Source organism: Hordeum vulgare, chromosome 4H (assembly GCF_904849725.1).
Source record: "Hordeum vulgare subsp. vulgare chromosome 4H, MorexV3_pseudomolecules_assembly, whole genome shotgun sequence".
Classification (NCBI taxonomy): domain Eukaryota; kingdom Viridiplantae; phylum Streptophyta; class Magnoliopsida; order Poales; family Poaceae; genus Hordeum; species Hordeum vulgare.
Genome location: NC_058521.1, coordinates 123,529,641 through 123,542,002, shown reverse-complemented (window position 1 = coordinate 123,542,002; position 12,362 = coordinate 123,529,641). Strand labels below are relative to the sequence as shown.

The 12,362-nt window shown below is 41.0% G+C and overlaps 1 pseudogene; it reads left to right on the top strand.

The window, feature by feature from the left end:
- Window positions 1–5,416: 5,416 nt before the first annotated feature.
- Window positions 5,417–12,362, top strand: part of LOC123450347 — a 100,424-nt pseudogene continuing 93,478 nt past the window's right edge.

The window sequence follows — 12,362 nt, the reverse complement described above, 5'->3', positions numbered from 1 at the left end:
AACTAGCATGTGGCTCCTCGATCAAGCAAAAGCATGTATGCCATGAAGATCAAGTCATGAGATGGTATATGTTGCATGGCAATGTATCTCGGAAAGGCTATGGAAATGCCTTAATAGGTAGGTATGGTGGCTGTTTGAGGAAAGATATAATGAGGCTTCTGATGACAGAGCGTATCATGCCAAGGGTTTGGATTCACCGGTGAAGTTTGCACCAACTCTCAAGATGAGAAAGGGCAATGCACGGTATCCAAGAGGCTAGCACAATATGGATGGTGGAAGTGCCAACAATTGAATACCCGCATTAGTCTGAAGAACTCATACACTTATTATCGGTAACTCTCTATCTAGTGAGGAAATTCATAAAGACACAAGTACCCCGAGGAGGAGTGTTTGGGGGTTTGGTTATCCTTGCGCATCTTCGACCCATGGTAACGTGAGGGTACTCTATATATTCCAACCCCTCCAGAGGTTAGCGATCAATCTAGTAGCTAGAGTTCTCAACTAATTTTTAGTTTTTGAAAAACACACGGATTTCCCAAAATACGACACCTATCACTAATAGGCTCAAGCTCTTGGCACCAATAGTACAAACATTACTCAAATCATACCTCAAAACTATTTCAAGTTACTACTATACTTAAATAGTAACCTCATTTACCTACTCATGCAAGACACACAACTCAGTGCAACAAGCCAACTCTCTAAACAAGATAAGCATGATAACTCAAGAGAGTTCCAAAAGCAACCTAAATAATAGCAATTAAAAATATATAGCATGAAAACTAAGAGCTAATCATGACATCAGCTATGTAAAGATAGAGAACACACAAAAATATAAGCATGGAAACCTATGTTGTGTTCTAGAGTGGAATGGAGCGTGTTTCTCTCTGAAACAAAGAAGTCTAGGTTCCGACTTGTCATGAACATCAAGCAAAACTAAAACAAAGTAAAAAAGTAAAGAGAGGACGTTCCAAGCATATCACATAACATATGAAGTGATAAAAATATAGCATGGAGATGGACGAACCGATGATTGTTGATAGAGAAGGGGATGCACGGGGGCATCCCCAAGCTTAGATGCTTGAGTGTCCTTGAATATTTTTTGGGGGTGCATGTGGGCATCCCCAAGCTTGAGCGCTTGACACTCTTGGATCTTCTTTCATCATCTTCCATCACATACTTGAAAACTCCCTTCATACGAAACTCATCATAAGCTGATTAGAGTGGTTAGTACCCACAATAAAATAATTCGTTACCTACTGAAAATAAAGATTTTCATGAAAAGATACCGTTTCTCATGATCGCCAAAAGGGTTTTGCAAAATAAAAGCAATCTTAATCTTTGCAAAATGATGAAAATGCAAAACGTGGCAGAATCTATGAAAAACACAACAACATGTAGTAAATAATTTTTTCAGGGCACTTCTGCAACTCAAATCAAAAAAACTATGAACAGATGCCATAAATAAAATTATACAGAGCATGCTGTAAAAAAAATCAGATCAAAAATATGATCTGGTGATCTGTGGCTAATTTCTCCGTCAAGCAGACAAAATCTGTTTGTGGACAACATATCACAATTTTTGAACTTCTTGCAATCGGAGGCTAAAACTTGGCACAAAGCTTAAAAATAAAGATACAATGATGTTGCTATAGTACTAACAAGCATCAAGACCATAAAAACTGAAAGTAAAAACAAATTGGGTTGCCTCCCAACAAGCTCTTTCTTTTATGCCTTTGAGCTAGGCATGATGCAAAAAGGAGGATCAAAATTCACCAAAGTCACTGGAGTCATCAAAACCTTCAAATGGATCCTCAACAAGTTCATACTTATTTTTCCTAGGGAACGGGTACGTACCTTTCGCTTTCCCACGTAAGCGTATGTGTCCTTTACCTATATCAATGAAGCCTTTCATGGCTCAGAGGAAGTCCCTTCCAAGCACTATGTTTCCTTGGTTTGGCTTCATGATGAAGAAATCAACCGTTGCATTCCTTTTGAAGAATGTAACCTGGACATCTTTTACCTTCCCTGGATTTCAGAAATATCCCCATTAGCATGTTCATGATAAGATGAAAAATTGTCTATGTTTAAAAAGCTTAGAGAATCATAAACAACTTTTGGCATTGTGGAAACCATGGATCCAATATCACAATAAGCAAGGAAGTCTTGGTTAGAGATGTTAATTCTAACGAAAGGCTCCTAGTCATCATCTATTTTCAAAATCTTTTTCTTATCAACCATGGGTTTCTCTCTTTCTCTTAAGTCTAGAGCATCTATCCTTCTTTCCATGGCAGCAAGTTTATCTATGATAGTGTCAAATCCACAACCATAATCAAAGTGTTTAGGTAGACCATGTATAATATCAAGAGCTCTAGTCTCACCACAGTCGAAAAAAATCTCCTTTAGCTATGATATCAAGAGAGTGTCTACACCAAATAAAAATACCATGATAAAATTTCTAAGCACAATTTTGATAGCTATCCAAGGCATAATTCTTTTATGTGCTTCAGAAATTCTATCCCAAGCCTACTTAATATTTTCTCCATTCCTTTGATGGAAATCTAGGACCTTAGATTCCCTCAAAGCATCAAACCCTAACATGTTAGACTAAGCAGAAAGAACAACTAAAATAAAATAAACTATTTTTTGGGGTTTTTGATATAAGACTCTAAAGAAAAAACTAGAAAGCAAACTAACAAGACTAAAAAGCAAAGGTATAAGATAGCGTGCAAATCCCTTGTCTTGAAGACTGGAGTCCCCGACAACGGCGCCAGAAACTTGCTTGATGACGAGTTGATGAATATACTTCTCGCCCCTTGTTAGTTACCCCAAGTAGAAGGTGGAGATGTAGTCAGAAGCAAGTTTCCCTTACACGGAGACTGTAAGGTTTATCAAACCAGGAGGACTCCGAGGATCAACAAGTAGGTGTCCGCTGCTCTGTCGCTAGCAGAAGACGTGGACCTGCACACACAACAAATATCTTTGCTCCAAACAAGTACATAGAGGTTGTAAATATCTTCGGCCTTGTAGTTTGCAAAGGATCAAAACACAAGAGGGAATAGTGATAGTGATTGCAACAGAAAAGTAAATGAAAGCAGTAAATGGTGGAGGTGTAAGCAATGGTGGTGATATGGACCTGAGTCACATGACGTTCACTAGTGATGTCTCTCTCCCAAAAGACGATAAACAACTATGCTTGGGTATACAAATTACAGCTGGGCAACAGACAAAATTATAAACGCACCGCAATGCTAATTATGCTACTTGAAAGTTAGAGGCTCAACAGTAATTGGCAGTACGCCAAGACAAGTAGACCGTTTATTCATCAGCATCTACTTATGTAACATCCCAAATTTTGGAATGTTAAAATAATTATTAGATTGTTTGTTTGTTTGATTGAGTGATTGAAACTTGAGTGGAGTTTGAAACTTTTAAAAACTTTTGAATGAGAGGGAATGAAATGACTTTCCCCTTCTCCGGTAAATTCAAATTCATCCAATTAAAAGCAATGAGAGAAGATGACATGACCTCTTCAACTATAAAGAATTTGAACGGAGTTTTGCATTTGAATTCTTTCAAATATTTGCCCTTGCTTCTATATTTTTCTTCCCCGAGAAATACCCCGAAAATAATCCTTGCCAAGCAAGAAAGAGAGGAGGAACATGACCCTCCAAACCGGGGATATTCCTTTGAAATATTTGGACCATAAAACCCAAGGTTTATTTGAAAAATATTTGCAAAGAGAAAATAAACCAATTTAGTGATTTTCAATTTTTTTTGAAGTATTTATTTTGGTAGTGGAAAAATGCCCATCTTTTGGATTTATTTTTCTAAAAATTTTAATATATATTACCCCTATATTCCGAGGAGTATTCCATTTAATTTTAATAGTTTTAATTCCATTTTAATAAATATGGAAAGAGATCTTTGTTTTAGGAAAGTCCCTGGGCCACTTTAGGAAACAAATCAGGCCCATAGCTCACCTTCTTCCTCCCCTCGTTCTTTCTTTCTCTGCCATGGCCACGCACCAGGAAGCTTCCTCCCAAATTTTTTTTCTCCGGGATTCGCGAAGCTCCTTCCCTCCCAGCACCTCCCTCGCCCCTATAAAGGATCCCCTCGTCCTCCTCGTTCCATTCCCCTCGAGAAACGCCCCGTTCCCATGCCCGTAGCATCTCTCCACCACCTCCCCTTTTCCCTGTCAAGAACGCACCAGGGAGCTCTCCCGTGTCGCCCCTGCGCCACCTCCAGCCCCCCTGCACCACCTCCCGCGACTTCCCTACCTCGCCGCCACCGTCCTCCATCGCACCCCCACCGCCGCCGGCGACGTCCCCACCTCGCCGGAGTTCTTCCTCTGTGTCATCCATGGTGAGATTCACGAAATCCCGTATTGCAGTTTTTCACAAAATTGCAATCTTAAAAAATTCATATCTATTAGTCTATAACTCCGAATTAGATGATTCTTTCTGCGTTGGATCACAAAGTTTATGTACTTTCTGTAGGTATATAATTTGTCTATGTTTGGATATATAAAATTCGAATTAGATCAGATTTGATTTAAAGTTTGTTTTGCTTATACCAGGAGTGTAAAAATAGCTTTTAAATTAATTCTTTTTGCTACTGTTTCCCATTGATAATATCTTTCAGTAGTTTAAGTTTCAATTTTTTTAAATATCTTTTACTTAGGGTTTTATGCAAAATAGATTCTGTTTTAGCCTTTTTTGTTTTCTTGCTATTTCTTTTGTATTAATTGTTCTTAATTTGTTTTTTTGTAATTGTGACAAGTTATATTTTGTTTTCTGATATTTACGAGTAACTTTTCAACAACAACAAAATTTTATTTTATTTATTCTTATATGTTTGCATGGAATCAATTCTAGTTCTATAATATCTTGCGAATTGATTGCATTGCTAGTTTGATTTCCTATTTTGAAAATACTTATAAAATAATATTGTTTTGGAAAATTTACTTACAAAACAAAATATCAGAAAACAAAATATAACTCGTCACAATTAAAAAAACAAATTAAGAACAATTAATACAAAAGAAATAGCAAGAAAACAAAAAAGGCTAAAACAGAATCTGTTTTGCTTAAAACCCTAAGTAAAAATATTTAAAAACATTTAACCTTAAACTACTGAAAGATATGATCAATAGGAAATAGTAGCAACAAGAATTAATTTAAAAGCTATTTTTACACTCCCGGTATAAGAAAAACAAGCTTTAAATCAAATCTGATCTAATTCAATTTTTGTAAATCCAAACATAGAAAAATTATATATCTGCAGAAACTACATAAAATTTGTGATCCAACGTAAAACAAATCATCTAATTTGGAGTTACAGACTAATACATATGAATTTTCTAAGATTGCAATTTTCTGAAAAAACTGCAATACGGGATTTCGTGAATCTCACCATGGGTGACACGGAGGAAGAACTACGGCGAGGTAGCTCCTCCGGCGAGGTGGGGAGGTCGCTGGCGGGGGTGGGGGGTGCGATGGAGGACGGTGGCGGCGAGGTAGGGAAGTCGCGGGAGGTGGTGCAGGGGGGCTGGAGGTGGCGCAGGGGCGACACGGGAGAGCTCTCTGGTTGGTTCTTGACAGAGAAAAGGGGAGGTGGTGGAGAGATGCTACGGGCATGGGAACAGGGCGTTTCTCGAGGGGAATGGAACGAGGAGGACGAGGGGATCCTTTACAGGGGCGAGGGAGGTGCTGGGAGGGAAGGAGCTTCGCGAATCCCGGAGAATTTTTTTTGGGAGGAAGCTTCCTGGTGCGTGGCCATGGTAGAGAAAGAAAGAACGAGGGGACGAAGAAGAAGGTGAGTTATGGGCCTGATTTGTTTCCTGAAGTGGCCCAGGGACTTTCTTAAAACAAAGATCTCTTTCCATATTTATTAAAACGGAATTAAAACTATTAAAAGTAAATGGAATATTCCTCGGAATATAGGGGTAATATATATTAAAATTTTCAGAAAAATAAATCCAAAAAGATGGGCATTTTTCCAGTACCAAAATAAATACTTCAAAAAAATGCTTTTTTTTTTGAAAATCCCTAAATTGGTTTACTTTATTTTTGCAAATATTTTTCAAATAAACCTTGGGTTTTATGGTCCAAATATTTCAAAGGAATATCCCCGGTTTGGAGGGTCATGTTCCTCCTCTCTTTCTTGCTTGGCAAGGATTATTTTCGGCGTATTTCTCGGGGAAGAAAAATATAGAAGCAAGGGCAAATATTTGAAAGAATTCAAATGCAAAACTACGTTCAAATTCTTTATAGTTGAAGAGGTCATGTCATCTTCTCTCATTGCTTTTAATTGGATGAATTTGAATTTACCGGAGAAGGGGAAAGTCATTTCATTCCCTCTCATTCAAAAGTTTTTGAATAGTTTCAAACTCCACTCAAGTTTCAATCACTCAATCAAACAAACAAACAATCTAATAATTATTTTAACATTCCAAAATTTGGGATGTTACAACTTACTAATCATCTACCTTGAGATATCTATCCAGAACATCTCGCTGGTATTAAGTTGCGAGCCCCACCCAAAGTGTAAACTCAAAGTAACGGACAACTGCATTAACGAACTATGCGTAAGGTAAACAATCCTTGCAACCATGGTCACAAGCACCGTTGTTTTCTCCCTGGTGGGAACAACACATCCCCTAGTCTCATGTTTCTGTCGCTCAAGCTAGACATCAGGGGAATTAACCCACAATCATGCATAATACTCCCTCTTGGAGTTACAATCTACTACTCGACCAAAGCAATAAAGAGCAACGGAGAACATGCATGAATCACTAAAGAACATAATATAAAAGGATAATCAAATATATAAGTCATCACAATCTGAACATAATCTCATAACTCGTCGGATCCCAGCAAACCGAGCATAGCACTAGCAGGAAAATTACATAGATGCCTTGATCATGTAGGGCAGCTCACAAGGGCTAATCATTGAAGCACAAGATTGGAGAGAAGACATGACATAGCTACTGGTCATGGACTCATGGTCCAAGGAGGACTACTTACGACACGTCCAGGAAGCATCCATGGCGGTGGAGAAGCTCCCGGAGGTCAATCCTCTCTCCAGCAGGGTGCGTGGAAGAGGTCTCCTCACACTCCCGATCTCGGAAGCGCTGCGGCGGCGGAAAGATGGAGAAATTCGCGATTCTGGATATGGTGGAAGGGTTTCCGATCGGAGGGGTAAGTATAGGCCAAAGGAGGGCATCAGAGGAGGTGGGGCCCACCCAGGCGGCCTCTGGGCGCGGCTAGGGGCTAGGCCGCGCACGGTGGCCGCCTGGGCAACCCCTGGCTCCCCTCTGGCCCATATTCGGGGATCTGGAAGCTTCCGTCATGCTGATTTTTATATATTTTTCTTGGGATTTTGGGGCTGTGTGAATTTGGGTAAAAGCCCCTGCAAAAAAGACACCAGCAGACCGAAACTGGCACTGGGTGCACTGAGTTAGTAGGTGATGACGATATGATGTATATACTTCTCGCACCCTGTTGGTTACCCCAAGTGGAAAGTTGAGATGTAGTCAGCAGCAAGTTTTCCCTCACACGGGAACTGTAAGGTTTATCGAACCAGGAGGACTCCTAGGATTAACAAGTAGGTGTCTTCCACCCTAGCGCTAGCAGAAGACGTGGACCTGCACACATAACAAATAACTTTGCTCCCAACGAGTACAGAGAGGTTGTCAATCTCTCCGGCCTTGTAGTTTGCAAAGGATCAAAACACAAGCGGGAAGGTAATAGTGATTGCAATGGAAAAGTAAATGAAATCAGTAAATGATGGAGCTGTAAACAATGATGGTGATATGGGCTGGAGTCACATGATGTTCACTAGTGATGTCTCTCTCCCAAAAGAGGATAAACAACTATGCTTGGGTAAACAAATCACAGTTGAGAAATTGACAGAATTATGAACGCACCGCAATGCTAATTATGCTACTTGATAGTCACAGGTTCAATAGTAATGGGCAGTACACCAAGACAAGTAGAACGTTTATTCATCAGCATCTACTTACTAAGACGACGGTGGGGCATCCTACACATGGTAACGACAACTCTTCCGGGCGCACAACAGGTCATAGTGTGGACGCTGGCTCTGGGCATGTCAACCACGCTGGACTGGAGGCAGGAGGCCTCCGTCTGCGAGAGCATACCACTGAGGAGGTCATCACTTTCGCAGGGATTCTAGACCCGGTGACTGGAGGTACGAGGACGAGTAGCCATCTCCAAGCGCAGCCGGATGTCGACGATCTTCAGATGGGCCGCACCATGCGGATGGCTCAGCTCCATGACTATGAGAGCACTACACGTATGTCAGTTAATAAAGAATTTTTCATCTTGCATCTTTCCGAGGATGACATTATATTACGGGCAAACCAAATCGGGGTATCTCTGGGTAACAATGAAACAAAAATCTCAAAGTCTGTTAATGATATCTTAGTTTTAGAGGCTGGGAGAGCTATGGACATGCTTAGAAATCTTGCAGCAGTTAAACCTATGAATGATACTGAAATTAATGCACTGGGGATGGAGGCTTTAGACAGTCTTTCTGAGGATCTTAGGCCAAGATCTCTACTGACTGACGAGGGTAATGATTATGGCGTGGAGGGTTATGTGGACCCTACGCAACTTAATGCATCTGAACAGTCTGAGACCGGTTATATGGACCAGATGGCTGAACCAGATAGGCCTAAGCGGCCATGGAAGCGAAAGGTATACCCCGAATATGCAGTGCGCAGAAGCGCCAGACTTAAGACTGCTATTTTTTTGATGATAAGTGAGAGGAATCTTTTGGAATAGCAGAGGTCTTGCGGACTTGGCTAAAAGAAGATTTCTAGCAGAAGCAACGGTAGAGCACAACTTAGATCTCGGAATGTAGTGTTCGGGGACATCGCGGTGAAATTTCGAGTGCGATCGAAAATTGACGGGTTCCAGTGGACACTTGTGGCTGTCTATGGGGCCGCCCAGCGAGAGTTAAAAATGGATTTCTTAGCCGACCTAGTCCGAATCTGTGGGGATGAGCGGCTACCCATTTTGGTTGGGGGAGACTTCAACATAATTAGGCGGCGGGAGGAAAAGAATAATGACAACTACGATGGCAGATGGTCATTTATGTTTAACACTATTATCAAAAGCCTAGACCTGCGAGAAATTGAGCTTTCTGGCATAAAGTTTACGTGGGAAAATGCTTTGCCTAATCCAACTCTTGAAAAATTTGACCGGATTCTAACGAGTGTGGATTGGGAGCACAATCTTGCAACCGCCAGAGCTTTACCAAGAGCGATCTCAGATCACACACCTTTGCTTGTTGACTCTGGTGATGCTACACATGTGGGAAACAAGAGTACCTTCTCTTTCGAGGTAGCATGGTTTGAGAAAGAAGGATTTGTGGACCTTATAGCAACAGAGTGGGCTAAGGCTACTGGGGCTCATCGAATGTTGAGCGATGGCAGAACAAAATTAGGCACTTAAGACAGTTCTTAAGGGGATGGGCCAAACATGAGAGCGGGAGGTATAAGATTGAGAAAGAGAGACTACTCAATCTTATTAATGAGACAGACTTAAAAGCTGGATCAGTATTGTTAGATGACAATGAGAGGTCATCTAGAACTCAAGCTGATATGAGTCTGAAAAAGCTCCTTCGGGAAGAAGAGATGAAATGGGCTTTAAGAGCAAAAGTGCGTAACGTGATATATGGAGATGACAATATGCAATAGTTCCATCTCATTGCCACTAATAAACACAGAAATAAAATAATTTTCCAGCTAGAACAAGATGAGGGTAAGATAGTGGGACACGCAAATCTAAAGTTGTAAATCTCTGAGTTTTACAAACGTCTGTTTGGGGAGCAGAAAAGAGTCTTGATGACCCACAAGTATAGGGGATCAATCGTAGTCCTTTCGATAAGTAAGAGTGTCGAACCCAACGAGGAGCAGAAGGATCTGATAAGTGGTTTTGAGCAAGGTAAAATCTGCACGCACCGAAATTGTCGGTAACAAGTGATTGTGTGGTGAGATGATTCGTAGCAAGCAACAAGTAACAAAAGTAGCAACGGTGCAGCAAAGTGGCCCAATCCCATTTGTATCAAGGGACAAGCCTGGACAAAGTCTTATAGGAGGAAAAGCGCTCCCGAGGACACACGGGAATTTCTGTCATGCTAGTTTTCGTCATGTTCATATGATTCGCGTTCGTTACTTTGATAGTTTGATATGTGGGTGGACCGACGCTTGGGTACTGCCCTTACTTGGACAAGCATCCCACTTATGATTAACCCCTCTTGCAAGCATCTGCAACTACGAAAGAAGAATTAAGACAAAGTCTAACCATAGCATTAAACTAGTGGATCCAAATCAGCCCCTTACGGAGCAACGCATAAACTAGGGTTTAAGGTTCTCTCACTCTAGCAACCCATCATCTACTTACTACTTCCCAATGCCTTCCTCTAGGCACAAATAATGGTGAAGTGTTATTTAGTCGACGTTCACATAACATCACTAGAGGAAAAACAACATACAACATATCAAATTACCGAATGAATACCAAATTCACATGACTACTATTAGCATGACTTATCCCTTGTCCTTAGGAACAAAAGTAACTACTCACAAAGCATAATCATAATCATGATCAGAGAGGTAATGAGTAGCATCAAGGATCTGAACATAAACTCTTCCACCAAACAATCCAACTAGCATCAACTACAAAGAGTAATCAACACTAGTAGCAACCTTACAAGTACCAATCGGAGTCGCGAGACGGAGATTGGTTACAAGTGATGAACTAGGGTTTGGAGATGAGATGGTGCTGATGAAGATGTTGATGGTGATGAGTCCCCTCCGATGAGAGGAGTGTTGGTGATGACGATGGCAACGATTTCCCCTTCGAGAGGGAAGTTTTCCCGGCAGGATCGTCCTGCCGGAGCTCTAGATTGGTTCTGCTCAAGTTCCGCCTCGTGGCGACGGCGAATCCACGAAAAAGCTCCTCTCTGATTTTTTTCCTGGACAGAACTCTTCATATAGCAGAAGAGGGGGGCAAGTGGGCCAGCAGGCTGCCCACAAGCTCTCATGGCGCGACCTTGGGGGGGGGGGGGTTGGCCGCGCCGTGCAGTCTTGTGGCCATCCCTTGGCGCCCCTCTGGCGCTTCTTCGGCCCAGTATTTTTTATAAATAAGGAAAAAAATCCTCGTTGATTTTACGGCGTTTGGAGTTGCGCAGAATAGGTATCTCAACTTTGCTCCACTTTCAGGCCAGAATTCCAGTTGCCGACATTCTCCCTCTTCATGTAAACCTTGCAAAATAAGAGAGAAAATGCATAAGAATTGTACCATGAAGTGAAATAACAGCCCAAGAAGCGATAAATATCAACATGAAAACATGATGCAAAATGGAAGTATCAACTCCCCCAAGCTTAGACTCGCTTGTCCTCAAGCGAAAGCCTAGCTCAATAAATATGTCCACATGTTTAGGGAGAGAGGGGTCGAAAAAACAAGATACGAACATGCATGCATCATGATCAAGCTCAGAACAACAATACCAACATATAATATCTCATGCTAAAGTGATAATTCCTTCACAAAGTAAAGCATGGATCATGATCCTTACCGAGAAGTAACAACTGATAGCCTTTAGTCATGGAAGCAATTGCAATTTATCACAACATCAGAAAGAGTCAAATAAGAGCTTATCAAGCAAATCCACATACTCAATCATTCTTTCGTTCTCTACAATTGCTACAACTCACGTGGTACTCATGAGATCAAAGTTTCAGCTGGACACACAGAAAGATAGGGGCTTACAGTTTTGCCTCCCAACTGCTTACCTCAAGGGTAATGTCAACAATAATAATTCATGAATACTTACCTCCAAGTTGACATATGAATATAGATCTTTCCCAAGCATATGACGTTAGCCAAGATAAAGTCGAGATAGGGAATTGGTGAAGATCACCATGACTCTTTCAAGGGCAAAAAGTAAAGGTACAAGATAGGCCCTTCACAGAGGGAAGCAGAGGTTGTCATGCGTTTTTGAGGTTTGGATGCGTGTCCTCTTAGTGCGGAGGAACGCCACTTTATATTGCCTCCTGTGATAAAGAACTTTATTATGCAGTCTGTCGCTTTTATGTCTTCCTCATCATAGGTTCGTACAAAGCTTATTTTCCATACACTAATAGATCATACATATTAGAGAGAAATTTTTATTGCTTGCATCGATGACAACTTACTTGAGGGATCTTATTCAATCCATAGGTAGGTATGGTGGACTCTCATGGCAAAACTGGGTTGAAGGTTTATGGATGCACAAGTAGTATCTCTACTTAGTAAGGGAGGTTTGGATAATGTGAGGTGGAAGCAATT